Source organism: Bufo bufo, chromosome 3 (genome assembly GCF_905171765.1).
Source record: "Bufo bufo chromosome 3, aBufBuf1.1, whole genome shotgun sequence".
In the NCBI taxonomy this organism is placed as follows: Eukaryota; Metazoa; Chordata; class Amphibia; order Anura; family Bufonidae; genus Bufo; species Bufo bufo.
Window position 1 is genome coordinate 91649696 of NC_053391.1, and position 20825 is coordinate 91670520.

The 20825-nt window shown below is 43.9% G+C and overlaps 1 long non-coding RNA gene across 1 annotated transcript in view; it reads right to left on the minus strand.

The window, feature by feature from the left end:
- Positions 1-18933: 18933 nt before the first annotated feature.
- LOC120993234 overlaps positions 18934-20825 on the minus strand; it is a 9949-nt gene continuing 8057 nt past the window's right edge. The window contains exon 3 of the long non-coding RNA XR_005777177.1: positions 18934-19045. This is a non-coding gene — a long non-coding RNA (uncharacterized LOC120993234). The remainder of the gene's footprint in view (positions 19046-20825) is intronic.

The following is a 20825-nucleotide window of genomic DNA, read 5'->3' on the forward strand; positions in this document are numbered from 1 at the left end:
ATTTATGATTTTATGAATATATAATGAGAATATTCTGTAGTACACATTTCTGTCCACTAGATGGCTGCAAACCATATGTATGAGAAGGTCAATGAGGGAGGGGGAAGAGGGGATTCTGAAACCACTCCTATCAGGTTAAGGAGCCAATAGCCTCTTCTTAAGGAACACCCCTTTTGTGATGTCATGTCTGCTATTTAAGTGAATGTACTGTGAATAAAAGGCTCTCTCTCTCGCCTGCCCTCTTCTACCATGGCTAAAGGAGGATGAGAAGATGCTTTCATGAAACCACCTAGTGTCTGGTCTCATTATAAAGCAGTATGCTGTACACATACTTATTCTTCTAATTGATTTGGCACCACACAAAGAAGAAGGAGAGTCGCATGAATTGCGACGACAAAATGGCGCCGAGCGTGGAGCAGACAGCTTGCGTAACTTCCGATTCAAACGCCACGAGAGCGACTTAAACGGAACCATCAGACGAGATCACATGCCGGCAAGGTAAGAAAGCTTTATTTCTTACAAATCTCCTCTGTAACTTCCGCTTTGGTGGGTTCTCAAGAGTTGAATTGGTGTTATCGCGATATAAGGGTTCAAGTTATAGCTGATCTGTCTGTTAGAAAGAACCTGTTGAAATATTCCTTCTTTGTGTGGTAGAACATGCTGAAACTAAACGGAAATTGTTAGACAGCTGAGCCGGATATCCTGTGACGTAGAATTGGATCCCAGCCCAATATTCTGACGAGAATATCTGGAGATAAGGGTTAATACCAATTGTCTCATAGGCAATTGGAAGTTATTAAGATTTTGTATCCCGGTGAATTGACGAGGGGTCTTCACTTTGAGAGATTGTGGGGTCAATACTATTATTTCGTTTGAGCTTTGTGCAACTACGCTTAAGTTTGCGGGTTTGATAAATAGCAATTGTTAGAGCTTTGTGCAACTACAATAATGGGAAATTCTAATGTTGCAGGACAGAGTAAAGAGATATTAACGGCGGCTCAGTTGATGCGAGGAAAAGAAAGGAAAAGTTTCAGTTAGAAATAAAAGTTGAAAGCATTCTGTCATACTAAGTAGCAGCGATTTCCGGTATTATCCGTAAATATGCAGTTTTGTGTAAAAGTTCCCACTAGAGATTGCAAATGCAGTAGGAGATAGATTAAATTAAAGTTTGTGGAAAAGTGTATATGGAAAGTTGAAAGTAATTGAGGAGAATGGACAATATGGCTATAGTAAAATGGAGGATTTGGATGTGGTAAGGGAACAAAGAGAGTTGGCCATGCGGCATTCCCTTCCCCCCCCACCACATGTGTTGTAACTAAGTAATCCTGGGTCTTGTGGTCCATCAAAGAATACCTATTGCTTTTTCTGTCAGCTCCTCCTCTACACCAGGTGCTGGAATGTGCTAATCAGCACCACCCACTGTGTTTTCAGCTCTCTCTAGCTTTTCCCCACCCACTGTGCCTTCTACTCTTTCCTTAGGCCTTATGGGGGATGAGTGTGTGTGCAAGTAACATGTTGTGTGTTTGTGGATCTCAAAGACTTTACACAATCCTATGATAGTTCCAACACTGGATTATATCCAGTGATGTCTGAAAATAACCTTTCCCAATTGTATGTCCCATCAGTTAAAAATGTACCTGCATATGATATATGACATATATTACACCCAGTAGTAACATCAATTTTGCCATGATGAATAGAATTCCCAATTCAGAGGACTTACTTATGCTGCTTTATAGAAAATTAGTTAAAATATGGAGAGTTTTCTCATATTATTTATGAGATTTGGAAAATTGAGTCCAATGTAGAGCTGGGGATTTAATGCATAGTGAAGATCAGTGAGTCTGTGATGAAGTGTTTAGATCATCAGTCAGTCACATTGTCCTCAGGACAAAGAGTGGAAGAAAAAAAAAAAAAAAAAAAGTTTTCACTAGACTCCAGAAAAGTTGGGTGGATTTGGATTTTTGAGATTACCTTATCTATGCATGAGAAAATCCTAAGTACTGCCTTTGTGGATCATCTTGAGAATCATCTAGAAAGGTCTAGTGTTGGCTAGGCTTGAGAGAAGTTAATTTTGTCCCTATTTTGTCATATTGTTAAAGTTAAATCAAACAAAGACCTAAGGTGGGCGTGGCTGCCTATCAGTCCTCCCCACAAGGGGGGGAGGAAGACTTTGTATGTACTTGCCCACTTCCTCACCTGTGGGAGGAAGACAAATGTTCAGCCCTTCAAATGAAACACCCATAGGAAATTAACAACCCAGAATCAAATGCTGGATCCCTGCTATCTATACAGTCCTTAGGATCTAATTACATTGCCTCATAGCAAACATGTTCCATGATCTCTCATGGCTAAGGGTAGTATCACATGTATAGGAGCATCTAGTAATGCAATTCCTACTCCTCTCACCAATTAATCACCGTCTTAAGGGTGTGCAAAATTAGATCCGATCACTCTGCTGCATCTGGAAGGGGGGAGTCTGGGAGTAGTAAATACAAATATAAAAATTCAAATTTAATGTCTCCATCCAATTAATAACCACATTTTTGAGTTTCTGGTAGATCATTTCAGGTTCCTGGAAGATGGATCATCTCGGACAGGATATGCTGTTCCTACTTAATCTGATGTTGTCAAGAAAGAACCACTCCGTTCCGCAATGGTAGTGCAGGAGACGGAGCTGAAAACACTCGCTGAGGTTGGTAAGATGGCTGAGGGTAAGACTACTAACATAAAATGAGTGATGCCTTCGGTATCACTCATTGTTATGGTCTAATCTAGTGAAGCAGAGATTTTGTTGGATCCATGGCTAAGCCCATCAATAATGAATGCTGAGTGTATGAAAGATGTTTGATGCCCTGATACTGCCTGAGAAGGTATAGGTTACATTATTACCTGAAGTCTACCCTAAGTGGAAATCTGTGTGATATAGGATGGCTTAAGGCCAGTGGATTTCCAAAAAGTTTGCCTTTTTCAGATAAAGGCTACAGAGGCTGAAAGGAAACATCAAAGGATAAAGGTAGAAGTGATAATAGGACTCTGGAGAGTTGGTAATAAACTCTTCCTTTAGAGGGCACTCTACCTAAAGAGGATGGATTTAGAACATGGGCAAATCCAGAGAGAGAAGGTGTGATTGGGTTCTGTGGTGGATGACTCCTGGGTTCAACAATGCTGCCACTAGGTGAATGCTGTAATAGTGATGAGAGAACTATGGGAGTTCCAGGAAGGCATATGCCAAGGTCATCTTACCCATTTCAGAGACTGCGGATTGACTACATTCAGAACAAAGATGGAACAGTGTGAATATGTCTGTCTATATTGATCTCTTTCCAGGATATTCGGAGATTTGGCCTGTAGCGAAGGCTACAGCTAAAAGATACTGACTGAGGTGAGAGTACCTATCCCTGGGGTTTTTCTTCCTCCGATATACATCTAACCGGAAGATAGGCCTAAGTCCTTATGAAGTACTCTTTGGGAATGCTCCTGGATTAGGTGTCTATTTCCCCAATAGTTCCAGATGCAGCCTAGTAGTTTTCCAAATTATGTTGTCTGTTGCACAAGTTTATTGTCTAATGTGTATTTCCAAGTTTTAGTTGTTTCCTAGAATCCAGACTGTATAGAAGCGATTCATTCTTCACAATCAGGAGATTGGATAGTGGTGAAACAAGAGACGGGTGGAAAGTCCTAGAGCTATAGTTTGAAGACCTACATCAAGTCCTGATAACCGCCACCACTGCTGTCGTATTGCAAGGAGAAACTGATCGTATTGCAATCAAGTGTCAGGACTATAAGAGCCATAATGTTGTTTCATGCCTTATTGTTTGTTCCATATTGTGCAAAGGGGAAATCACAGTCAAATCAAATTCCAACGGTGTTATATTATCAAGATGAGTCAGGAACAACTAAGTTGACTTTTGCAGTATAGTGGACTGTAAGACAGATGACAGATAGGACACTTGGTTTTGGTCTGATAAGTACATCTGTGTGACGGGGACTGACCCAGTCTATGGTAATTGTATTTAAATATGACCATACCAACTGTGGATATTGGAAATTAACAAGAATGGAGTACTAATCTGAAGTGTTGGGAATATAATCTAGTGGAAACTACCTCTAGAGTCAGTAAAGGCGAAGGTTTGTTGCAAAGGATGACTATCCTGAAGGGAACACCACCAAACAGTTGTAAACATGATGAATGTAATCCTCTGTTCCTGTCCATTAGAAATCCTATACAACAGGATTTGGGGATATATGTGTTAGGAGCATGTGTAAGTGACCAAGATCCCCTAGGCAAATTTAGAATGTTGGTAAGGGAGAAATCTCAAAGTTCAGTTGCTTCTGTGGCTCCTACATCCTTACCTATAATTGACATTAAATATTTGGCCAAATTTAAAATATAATGACAAACTGACCTTAGAGACAGGATTTATACAGGAAAGCCCTTTGGTGTTTTCCCTCCAGGATATTGTTCTTACATAATTCAGCTGAAGATGACAAGTAGTGACTCTAACGTTTACTCTGACAGTTGGTTTATCAACCAAAATTATCAAAACGCAGATATCTGGTGATTGTGTGGAGATTTGAAACTCCGACCCAGGATGCAGGTAGAATGAAGTGGCCAATGTACCCTGATCAAGTCCTGATCGGGTACTGATGCCATTTGTTCTATTCTCACCTCCTGAGTGGGATCAAATCAGAAAACATTGTCCGGTCACGACTAAGGAGGTCACTGCCTACATCTTTTGACTCACGTTTATACATGGATACATGGATGCCATAGGAGTCTGTAGTAGAGTTTCTGATTAATTTAAAGCAAAAAGTCAGATAGTTGCAGGATTTGAGTCATTAACTCCCATGATTAGTAAAAATAATAATAATAATTTTTTTGATTGGATTAACATATCTATTGTCATCAACAGAGATTTGTGAATTATATCTGTGATGCTGTTAAGGGAATGGTGGAACAACTGAGCTCTTTTCCAGTGATGACTCTACAGAACCGACTGGTCCTTGACAGCAGAAAAAGGAGGGGTCTACAAGAACGGCTGCATCTACATCCTGGACAACACTGCCCCTGATGGAAGGATCACCAAGGATCTGAAGAAACTGATGGAAGGATCACCAAGGATCTGAAGAAACTGATGGAAGGATCACCAAGGATCTGAAGAAACTGATGAACTTTATCAAATGAACTGACGGGAAAAATTCTGAAATTAATATCATGGCCAGAATAATGTTTTGGGAACTGGTTCAGCGACTACAATGTTATTAGAATTTGGTTTTAATGGGCTGTCATATAGTTATACATTTTAGGAAAATTGTTTTGAAAATGTATAATACATCCATGCCCACACTATGTGTGTGTGCTGTGCCCCTGTCAAAGACAAAGATTATTCCATCCTTAAGTAAATAAAACCTTGTTGATGGTTGCGGGGTAATAGGACAAGGTGAAGGCAAAGCCGAAAGGGAGTTGAGGGGACCTGGTGAAGCAATAAGGAAAGTCCAGCTCTTCGCTGTTTAGGGCGTTGGGAGAGTACCTCACTTTGCCTGTTCACCTCTGGTCTATTTCCCGCAAAAGGAGGGATTTGTGAGAGAAGGATTTATGATTTTATGAATATATAATGAGAATATTCTGTAGTACACATTTCTGTCCACTAGATGGCTGCAAACCATATGTATGAGAAGGTCAATGAGGGAGGGGGAAGAGGGGATTCTGAAACCACTCCTATCAGGTTAAGGAGCCAATAGCCTCTTCTTAAGGAACACCCCTTTTGTGATGTCATGTCTGCTATTTAAGTGAATGTACTGTGAATAAAAGGCTCTCTCTCTCGCCTGCCCTCTTCTACCATGGCTAAAGGAGGATGAGAAGATGCTTTCATGAAACCACCTAGTGTCTGGTCTCATTATAAAGCAGTATGCTGTACACATACTTATTCTTCTAATTGATTTGGCACCACACAAAGAAGAAGGAGAGTCGCATGAATTGCGACGACACGTCCTACTGAACCTACTACCTCAGGTACCTGTAGCCGCCAGAATCTACAGCGATATTTGGTCGGACCTAATGCCGTTCTAAGGATGGTAAGGCCTGAGCAAGTACAGGCGCTAGTCAATTGGGTGGCCGACAGTGGATCCAGCACGTTCACATTATCTCCCACCCAGTCTTCTGCATTTCTAAACTACTGGCCTTTGAAATGCTGTCATTCAGGCTGGTGGAGACGGACAGCTTCAAACAGCTCATGTCGCTTGCTGTCCCACAGTACGTCGTTCCCAGCCGCCACTAATTCTCCAGGAGAGCCGTGCCCTCACTGCACAACCAAGTATCGGATAAAATCAAGTGTGCACTGCGCAACGCCATCTGTGGCAAGGTTCACCTAACCACAGATACGTGGACCAGTAAGCACGGCCAGGGACGCTATATCTCCCTAACTGCACACTAGGTAAATGTAGTGGCGGCTGGGCCACAGGCGGAGAGCTGTTTGGCGCACGTACTTCCGCCACCAAGGATCGCAGGGCATTATTCTTTGCCTCCTGTTGCCTCTTCTTCCTACTCGGCTTCCTCCTCCTCTTCTACTACCTCCTCATTCTGTCAGCGACAGACCTTCACCACCAACTTCAGCACAGCCAGGGGTAAACGTCAGCAGGCCGTTCTGAAACGGATGTGTTTGGGGGGACAGGCCCCACACCGCGCAGGATTTGTGGCGGGGTATAGAATAACAGACCGACGAGTGGTTGCTGCCAGTGAGCCTCAAGCCCGGCCTGGTGGTGTGTGATAATGAGCGAAATCTCGTTGCAGCTCTGGGACTAGCCGGTTTTACGCACATCCCTTGCCTGGTGCATGTGCTGAATTTGGTGGTGCAGAAATTCATTCACAACTAACCCGACATGTCAGAGCTTCTGCGTAAAGTGCGGGCCGTCTGTGCGCGCTTCCGGCGTTCTCATCCTGCCGCCGCTCGGCTGTCTGCTTTACATCGTAACTTCGGCCTTCCCGCTCACCGCCTCATATGCGACGTGCCCACCAGGTGGAACTCCACCTTGCACATGCTGGAGAGACTGTGCGAGCAGGAGCAGGCCATAGTGGAGTTTCAGCTGCAGCACGCACGGGTGAGTCGCCCTGCCGAACAGCACCACTTCACCACCAATGACTGGGCCTCCATGCGAGACCTGTGTGCCCTGTTGCACTGTTTCAAGTACTGCACCAACATGGCCAGTGGCGATGACGCAGTTATCAGCGTTACAATACCACTTCTATGTCTTTTTGAGAAAACACTTAGGGCGATGATGGAAGAGGATGTGGCCCAGGACGAGGAGGAGGAAGAGGGGTCATCTCTAACACTTTCAGGCCAGTCTTTTAGAAGTGGCTCAGAAAGAGGATTTTTGCAACAGCAGAGGCCAGGTACAAATTTGGCCAGCCAGGGCCCACTACTGGAGGACGAGGAGGAGGAGGATGAGGAGGAGGATGGGAATAAAGCATGTTCACAGCGGGGTAGCACCCAACGCAACTCGGGCCCATCACTGGTGCATGGCTGGGGGGATACGGAGGACGCAGACGATACGCCTCCCACAGAGGACAGCTTGTGCGACTACATGCTGCAGTGCCTGCCCAACGACAGCAGAGTTGTCCACATTTTAACGTATGCTGACTACTGGGTGGCCACCCTGCTGGATCCCCGTTACAAAGACAATGTGCCGTCCTTAATACCCTCACTGGAGCGTGATCGGAAGATGCACGACTACAGGCGCACGCTGGTAGACGCGCTCCTGAGAGCATTCCCGACTAACGCCGGGGGACAAGTGGAAGCACAAGGCGAAGGCAGGGGAGGAGGAAGAGGTCGCCAATGCAGCTGTGTCAGCGCCAGCACCTCAGAAGGCAGGGTTAGCATGGCCGACATGTGGAAAAGCTTTGTCACCTCGCCGCAACAACCGGCCCCAACTGCTGATATGGAACGTCTTAGCAGGAGGTAGCATTTAAACAACATGGTGGAACAGTACCTGTGCACACGCCTACACGTACTGACTGATGGTTCTGCCACATTCAACTTCTGGGTCTCCAAATTGTCTGCCTTGGAGGTGCTGGCCTGCCCTGCAGCCAGTGTACTCTCTGAACATGTATTTAGCACGGCAGGAGGCGTCATTACAGACAGACGCAGTCGCATGTCCACAGCCAACGTGGACAAGCTCACGTTTATTAAAATGAACCAGGTTTGGATCCCACAAGACTTGTCTGTACCCTGTGCAGAATAGACAGTTCTAACAGCCTCAACCATCCATCCTTGTACTCAAATGCACTAATTCCTTATTTATTTATTTTTTATATGTCCCAATATTTTGGGGGATACCCCTATGTAAAAAAGCAAAATAACACACATCTGTGTTGGCTACCTATTCCTCCTTCGCCGCCGCTTCCACCTAGACCGCCACATCCACCCATTCACCGCCTCCTCAACCTCTTCCTCCTACATCATTCCTAATTTTTATTTTTTTAAGGTCTTTTATGTTTTTTTAATTCATTTCCCTATCCACATTTGTTTGCAGAGTATTTGTCGTGCTCTTAAGCACATTTTGCAGCCCTCTAGCTCTTTCCAGGTCTATTTTAGAACCATTTTAGTGGCCAAACTTTAGTGATTTCAATGGGGTTTGGGTTCGGGGTCAAGTTCAGGTCCCGAACCCGAACTTTTTTTTCAAGTTCGGCCGAACCTGCTGAACCCGAACATCCAGGTGTCCGCTCAACTCTACTCAGGAGCACTGGAGCAAGCGGCTACTAGGAAGATGGAGGTTTTCCCGCCTGGAAGGAGTGCGGCGGCCGGCGGCGAGCATACAAGTGAGATAGGTGTGAGAGCATGCACACAGGGGCAGATTAAGTATATTATAGGCCGGGGGGCTGTTTACCCTTCTTGGGCCTCCTCTATCCATTTTCCCCAACCGTCCCCTCTTTCGCGTTGTGCCCCATGTTTATTTTTTTCTGGTAAATATTAAAGAACACTATGCCACATTTATAGTGTCATTGCCCATTACCCCCGAGGGTGCCAGGGATCTGGCAAACATAATGGGGGCAGCGTATGAAGAGATTTTAGAGGACGGCTATCGTCAGTGCTGACCCTAAACCATATAATCAATGTGATTAATCAATGAAAAGGAAGCAATAGAGGGACGAGTGGTGACAGTGCACAGAACCACATCCCTGGTGCAGGAGTGAACGCAGAATAATACACTACGATAGCTCACCGGTGTTTAGTGGTCGGAGGACTTTTAATGAAATAGAGTGGAATTATTATTACATATTATAGGATAAATTTAGATTGAGGGCTATCAGCCATAGTATTAGGAGAACCTAATACCCTTCATTTATCTATGTCAGATTTGTTGAATTCACGTCTATCATATAACACCCCCAGCCCCTCATAGTGTATAGCGTACAACACTCTGCAGTATACAGTGTAATACCCCACAGTATACAGTATATAACATCGCCCAGTATACAGCACCCCACAGTATGCAGTATAGCACCCTATAGTATACAGCACACCACAGTATGCAGTATAGCACCCTATAGTATAGAGCAGGCATGTCCAAAGTCCGGCCCGCGGGCCAATTGCGGCCCGCGGTCCGGAGTAAAACGGCCCCCCAGAGGTTTGATTAAATCGTGGGTATTCCGGCCCCCGGCCCCTCTCGCCAGTCACCGCCAGCTACTCACCGGGAGCCCACAGCTTCACAGGAAGAGGCTGCATCAGCAAAGGCCAAATCTCGCGGCGACGTCCGAGATCACGCGAGATTTGGTCTTTGCCTTCACAGAGAAGGAAAGCCGAGATCTCACAACGTCCGAGATCTCGCGGGATTTGGGCTCAGGGAGAAGGAAAGCCCAAATCTCAGATGTCCCGAGATCTCTGACGTCACGAGATCTCGGACATCACGAGATCTCGGACATCACGAGATCTCGGACATCGCGAGATCTCGGCTTTTCTTCTCTTGTAAGGCCAGAATATCGGTCATACTGAACATAACATATAATTGTGATCGATTAAGTTGCAGTTTGTGGAGGTCTCCTACCTCCACGGTCACATTACCCCCAGAGGACATTTATACAGTGTGAAGGTCTATCTTCTACCTCACAGGGTTTTTTTCTACCTCACAGGGTTTTTTTGCCTTCCTCTGGATTAACTTGTAGGATGACAGGCCGAACTGGATGGACAAATGTCTTTTTTCGGCCTTATGTACTATGTTACTATGTTACTATGTAAGGTCCCAAATGTAGAAGAAAAAATTTATTAAAACATTTCTGGCTGCGTTCTAGCGCTGAGTTCCAGGTCCAAACATAATAATCAAAGTCATCACCAATTAACGTCGCCTTTCCTTCTCCCTGCGCCTCCACACTTACAGCCACAAGGCCAGAGCGACCAAAGAAAATGCTGAGCTTGTTTGGCTCAACATATTTGTGTGAGAAGACATTCTCTGTTATGAACCTTAACAAGAATCGCATGCGGACAAGACTAAGTGACTCTCACTTGCGTGATATTTTGCGCATCAAAACCACAGCCTTTGAACCAGATCTAGCCTATCTGCTGCAGTCCAGATCTCAGTTTCCCCCTTCACATTAGTGCAGGCAAGATTTTTTTCAGTTGAGATGAATACATTGTAAAATCTCAGTTAAAGGGAACCTGTCATCAACTTTATGCTGACTGCACTGAGGGCAGCATAAATTTGTGACATAAATGCTGATTTCAGCGGTGTGTCACTCATGAGCTAAAAGTAAGTGGTTGCTGAGAACCAGCATCATAATCATTGCAGCACAGGCCTTGAAAAGAGTCAAATCTACCTGAGAAGAGTCCTGGTTATTCATAATCTCCTGCTCTCTCACCCATCTGCTGATGATTGACAGTTCTCTCCTAGAGAGAAAGGGAGAAAACTACGTAGGAGACTGTCAGTCATCAGCAGGTGGGCAGGGAGAGCAGGAATTCATGGATAACCATGACTCTTCTCAGGTGGCCGGGACTCTTTTCCAGGCCCAGTCTGTAATGATTGTGATGTTGGTTCTCGGCAACCACTTACTTTTAACTTATAAATGACCGACCGCTGAAATCAACTCACCTGTTTCTACTTTATTCTGCCTTTAGTATAGTATGGGCGGAATAAAGTTGATAACAGGTTCCCTTCAATGTCAGTTGGTCAATCAGTTATAAATATATTTGAACATATGTGTATACTTTGTGTTATGTTCCTGTTCACATTTTTGGAATTTAAAAGTTAACAGACAACCTTGTAATGTACTGTTTCCGATATATTTCTGCCTCCTGTTTTTTATATTGAAGGCAGAGTGATTTAACACCTGTTTAGATTTGTAATCCAAGTCACAAAATGAAAGGTATGCCGTTTGCAATAAAATTTGCATAAAATAGTTCATTTGCATGTTATTTTAATGGTTCAAGGAATGTTGGGCAAAATGGTCGGCCCTCGCACATGTTCACTTTATCAAATCTGGCCCTCCTCGAAAAAAGTTTGGACACCCCTGGTATAGAGCAACCCACTGTATGCTATATAGCACCCTATAGTATACAGCCCCCCACAGTATGCAGTATAGAACCCTATAGTATACAGCACCCCAAAGTATGCAGTATAGCACCCTATAGTATACAGTACCCCACAATATGCAATATATAGTATAGCACCCCACAGTATACAGCGCCCCACAGTATATAGTACCCCATAGTATGCAATACATAATATAACACCCAACACTATATAGTACCCCACAGTATGCAATACATAATATAACACCCCACAGTATGCAGTAAAGCATCCTATAGCATACAGTATAGCACCCCACAGTATACAGTAAAGCAGTATAGCACCCCACAGTATACAGCACCCCACAGTATACATCACCCCACAGTGTACAGTATACAGAACCCCACAGTATGCAGCACCCCACAGTATATAGCACCCCCTGGTATGCAGTATACAGCACCCCACAGTATACAGCAACCCACAGTATACAGCACCCCACAGTATACAGTATACAACAACCCACAGTATACAGCACCCCACAGTATACAGTAGAGCAGTATAGCACCCCACACTATACAGCACCCCACACTATACAGTAGCTTACAGTATAATAGCATAACAGCCCCTGTCACATTTTCCTGATGTAATCTTCACACACAAAAAAGCTCCACAATTATGGCAAACTTCTGCAGCAACACTCCTGGTAGAGAAAAAGGACCTTTGATTACCTCATAGCCATGTGACCAGTAATATCGATATGTTACCGGTCACATGGTGAAGATGTCATCAAAGGTCCTTTCTCCTAAGAGAATCACAGCTCTCCTTCCTTGCAGAGACATTGGGCCGGACACTGCTGCTCATCCCCCTTGAGCCATTCATTAAATGATTCAATGAATGACAATGGCAGGATGCGGTACCGCCGCTAGACTCTCAGTCAAAGGCTGCTGCACATGTTACAAAATGAAAGTAAGAAGCCTGGGAACACAAAATGACCCATAATTCCATGCAGCCAACCAATCCGCAGGTAGCCATTCCCTGTGATGTCACAGTCCTATAAAAGTCTCATCCCGCACGGCCGCCATTTCACTGTGAGCTAAGCTTAGGGAGAGATGTGACAAGTGCTTATGCGCTAGGGACAGTGTTACAGAAAGCTATTAATAACAGAATATTGGATAGGAAGAGTGCAAGGACAGTGCAGGGAGATCGTAGGGAGAGTTTTTAGAGACTTGGGGTACAAATATTTCTATTCTTGGTATACATTCTCACACCCAAATCCTTTAAGATGGATCCAGGAAAGGTGAAGGCTATTCTAGGTTGGGTGAGACCCTCCTCCCTTAAAGCATTACAAAGTTTTTTGTGTTTCTCTAAATATTATCGAAAATGTATAAAAAAAAATTCTGTTATTGCTAAACCTCTCACCAACCTAACTAGGAAGGGGGCAGATTTACTGAATTGGTCACTGAAAGCCATTAAAGCTTTCGAAGCATTCAAGAGGTGTTTTGTTAACCCCCCTATTTTGGTCCATGCCTCCGAGGATGGGGTAGGAGCAGTACTCTGCCAGGGGCCAGCAACTCTCACTAATCTTAGGCCCTGTGTCACGAGTTGGAGGTCCCAGGAGAGACCACCGCGTCGTCAAGCAATAAACAAACGGAAATCAGGTACAGACACACAAAAGTTTATTGCACAAACAAAAACCAGGGAAGGCAGCACAGACAAAACATGAGCTCTATGTACCGTCAGCACAGTGGGAGAAAACCCCCACTGCGCTACTGTCTAGTAATACTCGAGAGGGGCGTGACTAAGCAACTCCTGGTATTCACTAGGGCCCCAGATGGTAGGGTTAGACTTTGCAGCAGGAAGTTGCCAGGGTCCACTCTGGAGCGTGAACTAGACAGTGACAGCAGGAACGAATGGACAACAGGTACCAGAAGGTACTGACGGCACATAGGCAAACAAAACATAAACAGGCAAATACAAAACAGGGCAACTAATAACACAAGCAGGAATACATAGCAAGGAAACAGGAGTGACAATGAGCAGAGAAGGACTTGCTCCACCAGTAGTAAACTGCATGGCCTTGCGCATTGCACTCTGCTGCAAAGAAAGGTGCAGCAAGGGCTTGCTGAACAGAGACATAAATACACACAAGGTAACTAAAACATAACTGGCAAAACAGATAACAGAAACACAGGAAAGAGGACATCAAAGAGGACGGGAATGAACAAGTAGGAAACCCACAGAGCACAGACAGACAGACACGGATCCCATGGGTCAGCAGCATGGGAGAGTGAATACAAACAGGAGCAGGACAAGACAACACACACCAGGAGAGCTGACCCAGAACTGAGGAAACCTCAGCCTTATATACAGGTTCCATGGGTGCAGCAGAGAGGCCACACCCATGGAGCAGACAGAGAGGATTAACTCCTAATAGGAACACAGGGGAGTTAACCCATACAGAACCACAAACAACACACAGAAATGAAACTTCAGCGAGGAGCGCCGAACGAGCAAGGACGGAAGGTCACAGCCAGAGATAGTGGCTGTGACACTCCCACCCCTCAAAGCCCCCCCCTCTCCTCCCAAGCAGAAAGGGGAAGAAGTGGGGCAACAACCCAAACAGAACCAGGCAAGGGGACAGAAATCAAAGGGGTGACGAGGTACAAGGGCAGGTACACACACGACGACCGCAACCAGCCCAACCCCTGAAAACCAGCCTACACGGAGGGTCCGCAGCCAGTACGCCATGGGAAGATAGCCAGCCAACACGGCATACACGTCAAGTGAACCGCACCAAGAAGTTACCTCCCCCTCCACTCTCCCTCCGGAGAATGACATGTCTGCCAAGAACTGATTGGCCAGACATGCAGACACCCCCTTCCGGAGGATTGGGACCAGGAACAGGAACTAGACAGGAATACAAAGAAAATCAGAATCAAAGGGGTATAGAGGTACACAAGCAGAACACATAAGACGACCGCAGCCAGCACGCAGCCCCTAGCAACCAGCCTACATGGTAAACGCAGCCAGTACGCAAAGAGCAATGCAGCCAGCCTACACGGCCACAAAAGTCATGGTGAACTGCAGTGTGCTAACACCTCCCCCTCCACTCTCCCTCCGGAGAATGGCAAGTCTGCCAAGAACTGATTGGTCAGACATGCTGACACCCCCTTCCGGAGGCCAGGACCAGAAGCAGAAACCCTGCGCCGAAAACGGAAAACACGGCCGTAGGCAGAACTGCAAGCTAAAAAGGCTACACCGGACGTCCCCCCTGGCAACCAGCATACACTGAGAACACCGCAGCCAGTAAACCAAGGCAACCAAATCCGATACCTAAAGGCACCATAAAGAGAGAAATACAGAATGCACACACACCACAGATAAGCAGAAAACAGAACAAAAAAAAAAACTCTGTGAAAGTTCACTTGTTCATTCTGTCACGAGTTGGAGGTCCCAGGAGAGACCACCGCGTCGTCAAGCAATAAACAAACGGAAATCAGGTACAGACACACAAAAGTTTATTGCACAAACAAAAACCAGGGAAGGCAGCACAGACAAAACATGAGCTCTATGTACCGTCAGCACAGTGGGAGAAAACCCCCACTGCACCACTGTCTAGTAATACTCCAGAGGGGCGTGACTAAGCAACTCCTGGTATTCACTAGGGCCCCAGATGGTAGGGTTAGACTTTGCAGCAGGAAGTTGCCAGGGTCCACTCTGGAGCGTGAACTAGACAGTGACAGCAGGAACGAATGGACAACAGGTACCAGAAGGTACCGACGGCACATAGGCAAACATAACATAAACATGCAAATACAAAACAGGGCAACTAATAACACAAGCAGGAATACATAGCAAGGAAACAGGAGTAACAATGAGCAGAGAAGGACTTGCTCCACCAGTAGTAAACTGCATGGCCTTGTGCATTGCACTCTGCTGCAAAGAAAGGTGCAGCAAGGGCTTGCTGAACAGAGACATAAATACACACAAGGTAACTAAAACATAACTGGCAAAACAGATAACAGAAACACAGGAAAGAGGACATCAAAGAGGACGGGAATGAACAAGTAGAAAACCCACAGAGCACAGACAGACAGACACGGATCCCATGGGTCAGCAGCATGGGAGAGTGAATACAAACAGGAGCAGGACAAGACAACACACACCAGGAGAGCTGACCCAGAACTGAGGAAACCTCAGCCTTATATACAGGTTCCATGGGTGCAGCAGAGAGGCCACGCTCATGGAGCAGACAGAGAGGATTAACTCCTAATAGGAACACAGGGGAGTTAACCCATACAGAACCACAAACAACACACAGAAACTCAAAAATTCACTATATAAACAGAAAAATATTTGAAGATTTTGCTTTTCTTTGAATCACTTAACTAATATTTAGTTGTATAACCACTGTTTCTGAGGAACTGCTGTACATCTGTGTTGCATGGAGTCAACTAACTTCTGGCACCTGCGAACAGGTATTCCAGCCCAGGATGATTGGACTACATTCCACAGTTCTTCTCTATTTCTTGGTTTTGCCTCAGAAACTGCATTTTTGATGTTAGTTTTCTATTGGATTAAGATCCGGGGATTGGGCTGGCCACTCCATATTGTCAATCTTGTTGGTCTGGAACCAAGATGTTAAAGGTGTACTGGTGTGTTTGGGGTCGTTTTCTTGTTGGAACACCCATTTCAAGGGCATTTTCTCTTCAGCATAAGGCAGCATGACCTCTTCAAGTATTCTGATGTATTCAAACTTATCCGTGATCCCTGGTATGCGATAAATAGGCCCAACACCTTAGTATGAGAAACATCCCCATATCATTAAGCTTGCGCAATCATGCTTCACTATCTTTACAGTGTACTGTGGGTTGAATTCAGTGTTTGGGGGTTGTCTGGCAAACTGTCTCTGGCCACTAGACCCAAAAAGAACAATCTTACTTTCATCAGTCCACAAAAAGTCAATGTGCTCTTTGGCAAATTGTAACCTCTTCAGCACATGTCTTTTTTTAAACAGTGGGACTTTGCGGGGGCTTCTTGCAGATAGCTTGGCTTCACATAGAAGTCTTCTAATTGTAACAGTACTCACAGGTAACTTTAGACCTTCTTTGATCTTCCTGGAGCTGATTGTTGGCTGAGTACTTGCCATTTTGGCTATTCTTCTATCCATTCGAATGGTAGTTTTTTGCTTTCTTCCACGTCTTTCAGGTTTTGGTTGCCATTTTAAAGCATTTGCGATCATTTTAGCTGATCAGCCGATCATTTTCTGCACTTCTTTGTATGTTTTCCCCTCTCTAATCAACTTTTTAATGAAGGTACGCTTTTCTTCTGAACAATGTCCTCAGAATTTCAGAGGGAAATGCACTGTAACCAGCATGTACAATATTTGCTGCCTTCCTTCCTTAACCTCTTGAGGACTGGTCTCATTTTCACCTTAAGGACCAGGCCATTTTTTGCAAATCTGACATATGTCACTTTATGTGGTGATAACTTTAAAACACTTTTACTTATCCAGGCCATTCTGAGAATGTTTTCTCGTCACATATTGTACTTCATGACAGTGGTAAAATGTAAAAAAAAAAATGTAACAAAAGTTTTGAAAAATTAGCTAATTTCCAAGTTTCAATTTCTCTACTTTTATAATACATAGTAATACCTCCAAAAATAGTTATTACTTTACATTCCCCATATGTCTACTTCATGTTTGGATCATTTTGTGAATGACATTTTATTTTTTGGGGCTGTTATAAGGCTTAGAAGTTTAGAAGCAAATCTTGAAATTTTTCCGAAAATTTCTGAAACCCACTTTTTCAGGACCAGTTCAGGTCTGAAGTCACTTTGTGAGGCTTACATAATAGAAACCACCTACAAATGACCCAATTGTACAAACTACACCCCTCAAGGTATTCAAAACTGATTTTACAAACTTTGTTAACCCTTTAGGTGTTCTACAAGAGTTAATGAAAAATAGAGATAAACTTTCAAAATTTCACTTTTTGGCAGATTTCCCATTTTAATCAATTTATTCCAGTTACAAAGCAAGGATTAACAGCAAAAAAAACCTCAATATTTATGGCCCTGATTCTGTAGTTTACAGAAACACCCCATATGTGGTCGTAAACTGCTGTACAGGCATTCGGCAGGGCGCAGAAGGAAAGGAATGCCATACGGTTTTTGAAAGGCCGATTTTGCTGGACTGTTTTTTTGACACCATGTCCCATTTGAAGCCCCCCTGATGCACCCCTAGAGTAGAAACTCCAAAAAAAGTGACCCTATTTTAGAAACTATGGGATAGGGTGGCAGTTTTGTTAGTACTATTTTAGGGTACATATGATTTTTGGTTGCTCTATATTACACTATTTGTGAGGCAAGGTAACAATAAATAGCTGTTTTAGTACCGTTTTTATTTTTTTTATTTAAAATATTCACCTGACAGGTTAGATCATGTGGTATTTTTATAGAGCAGGTTGTCACGGACGCGACAATACCAAATATGACTAAATTTTTTGGTTGTTTGTTTCAGTTTTACATAACAAAGCATTTAAAAATATATAAATGATTCTTTAGTGTCTCCACATTCTGAAAGCCAATTTTATCTATTTTTTGGGCGACTGTCTTGTGTTGGGGCTAATTTTTTTGGGGATGAGATGACGGTTTGATTGGCACTATTTTGGGGTGTGTATACCTTTTTGGTCGTTTGCTATTACACTTTTTGTGATGTAAGGTGACAAAAAATGGCTTTTTTTACACCTTTTTTTTTTTTTTTTTTTTTTTACGGTATTCACCTGAGGGGTTAGGTCATGTGATATTTTTATAGAGAAGATTACGGACGCGGCAATACCTAATATGTATACATTTTTTTATTTATGTAAGTTTTACACAATAATATAATTTTTGAAACAAAAAAAATATCATGTTTTAGTGTCTCCATATTCTGAGAGCCATAGTTTTTTCAGTTTTTGGGTGATTATCTTAGGTAGGGTCTTATTTTTTGCGGGATAAGATGACGGTTGGATTGCTGCTATTTTGGGGTGTATATGACTTTTTCATCTCTTGCTATTACACTTTTTGTGATGTAAGGTGACAAAAAATAGCTTTTTTTACACAGTTTTTATTTGAATTTTTTTTACGGTGTACACCTGAGGGGTTAGATCATGTGATATTTTTATAAAGCAGGTTCTTATGGACGCGGCGATACCTAATATGTATCGTTTTTTTTATTTATTTAACTTTAACACAATAACAGCATTTTAGAGAAAAAAAAATCATGTTTTAGTGTCTCCATAGTCGGAGAGCCATATTTCTTTTTACTTTTTGGGCGATTGTCTCATGTAGGGGCTCATTTTTTGCGGGATGAGGTGCCGATTTGATTGGTACCATTTTGGAGTACATACTTCAATTAAATTTCAATTTCATCATAGTTTTTATTTTTATTTTTTATGGCGTTCACCGTGCGGAGAAAGTAACCTGACCGTTTTATACATCAGGTCATTATGGACGCGGTGATATCAAACATGTGTAGTGCATTTTTTTTTTTTAATTTTAACTTTGTTCTTGAAGATCTTGTGGGTCTGATGTCTGTATAATACAATACAGTACACTAGCGTATATAGTGTACTGTAGTGTATTGTGACTTTACACTTAGTCTGATCAGACTTCTGCCTTTAGCAGAAGTCTGATCAGACTTAGCCTTACCATGGCAAGCCGGAAGCCTGTGAAGGCGTCCGGTTGCCATGGTAACCATCACCCGCTGCCACAACAGAGCAGCGGGTGATGGGGAGGGAGGGGGGCCCCCTCCCTCTGTGATCCCGTCAAGAATCGGGGGCTGAAACGGCACAGCGGGAGAGGGGGAGAGCGGCATGGAAAGTGTTAAACGGCTGACATCACAGCACAGATGTCAGCCGTTTCAAGTAAAGTGTCAGTAATGTAGCAATGTGCTGGCACTCTGCTTAAACCACTCGACCATCCTGAAAATGAGAGGGGACAGATATTAAAATATCTGTCATTTTGAAGTTTATGATCTCCACGGACCGCGGGGATCAGAAACTTCCGAAAGTGCTGAAAACCGTAGGTCTGAATTGAGGGGGGGGGGGGGGGTCACAGGATCCCCCTCGGCATTGTCACAGAGTTCCTGCTGAATGATTTCAGCAGGTCCTCTGTTCCGATCACCGCCTGCTGCGCGGCGGTGACCGGAAATACACATGGCGTACAACGTGTCCTTAAGTACCGGGACATCAGGGCGTAAAAAAAAAAATTCACAGTATGAAAAATAATTATATAGTGTAGGAGTATAAGCTGTATATCACTGAATTATTATCCTACTAAAACTTAACTTTTATGTCATTAACATTTAAAATAAGTCCCACAAAGGTGTTTAGATAGCTGCATATATAAGATAAAATAGGCTTATGCACAATAAGGCACAGGGTATATATAAGCAAATAGAGAGCACGATTTTGGACTAGATAGTCCCCACTCACGGTTTGATGAATTTTCTGTTATGGAGATATATCGAACCAAAGCAAGTTATACGTGTTTGTGGTAGGAAGGTCCACAGGAACAAATAGATAGGTGTTCGCTGCAAATATCATAAAAGATGATGAAGTCACCGGCTCTTCTTATGCAGGACGGATAGGTAACTGGGAGGATAATGTCCCTAGCCGACTAGTGAGGTCCTGCCTAAAAGTGGAGAGGTCTCCCGCCTATATGCGGGAGAATCACCCCCAAGGCAGAGACCCCACTTATCGACGGCTATCCCTGTTATCCTGGCCCTACCTGTACACCCTATGTCCCCAAGAGGTTAAATAAGGGCAATAATTGCCACCTATTTTTCAAAGAATGACCTCACTCATAGAACTTCAAATTTGCGATATGAAAATTTGCGATCAACACTACTCCTAAAGTCAAAGATATTGCAGCCTTCTCATTAGCCCACTGTTTATTTTGCCCTTCTTCTGATCGGTCATAAGAACACCCCCCAAAAAATTGGATCCTGTTTATGGCCTCATGCACACGACTGTTTTTCGGGTCCGCATCCGAGCCACAGTTTTTGCGGCTCGGGTGCGGACCCATTTACTTCAATGGGGCCGCAAAAGATGCAGACAGCAAGCACTCTGTCCGCATCCGTTGGTCCGTTCCGAGGCCCCGCAAAAATAATATAGCATGTCCTATTATTGTCCGTTTTGTGGACATGAATAGGCATTTCTACAATGGGCCGCAAATTGCGGAAGGCAGACGGACGGCTTTTTTTTTTTGCGGATTCGCGGTTTGCAGACCGAAAAAAAACGGAACGGTCGTGTGCATGTAGCCTTTTGAGCATCCGCCTT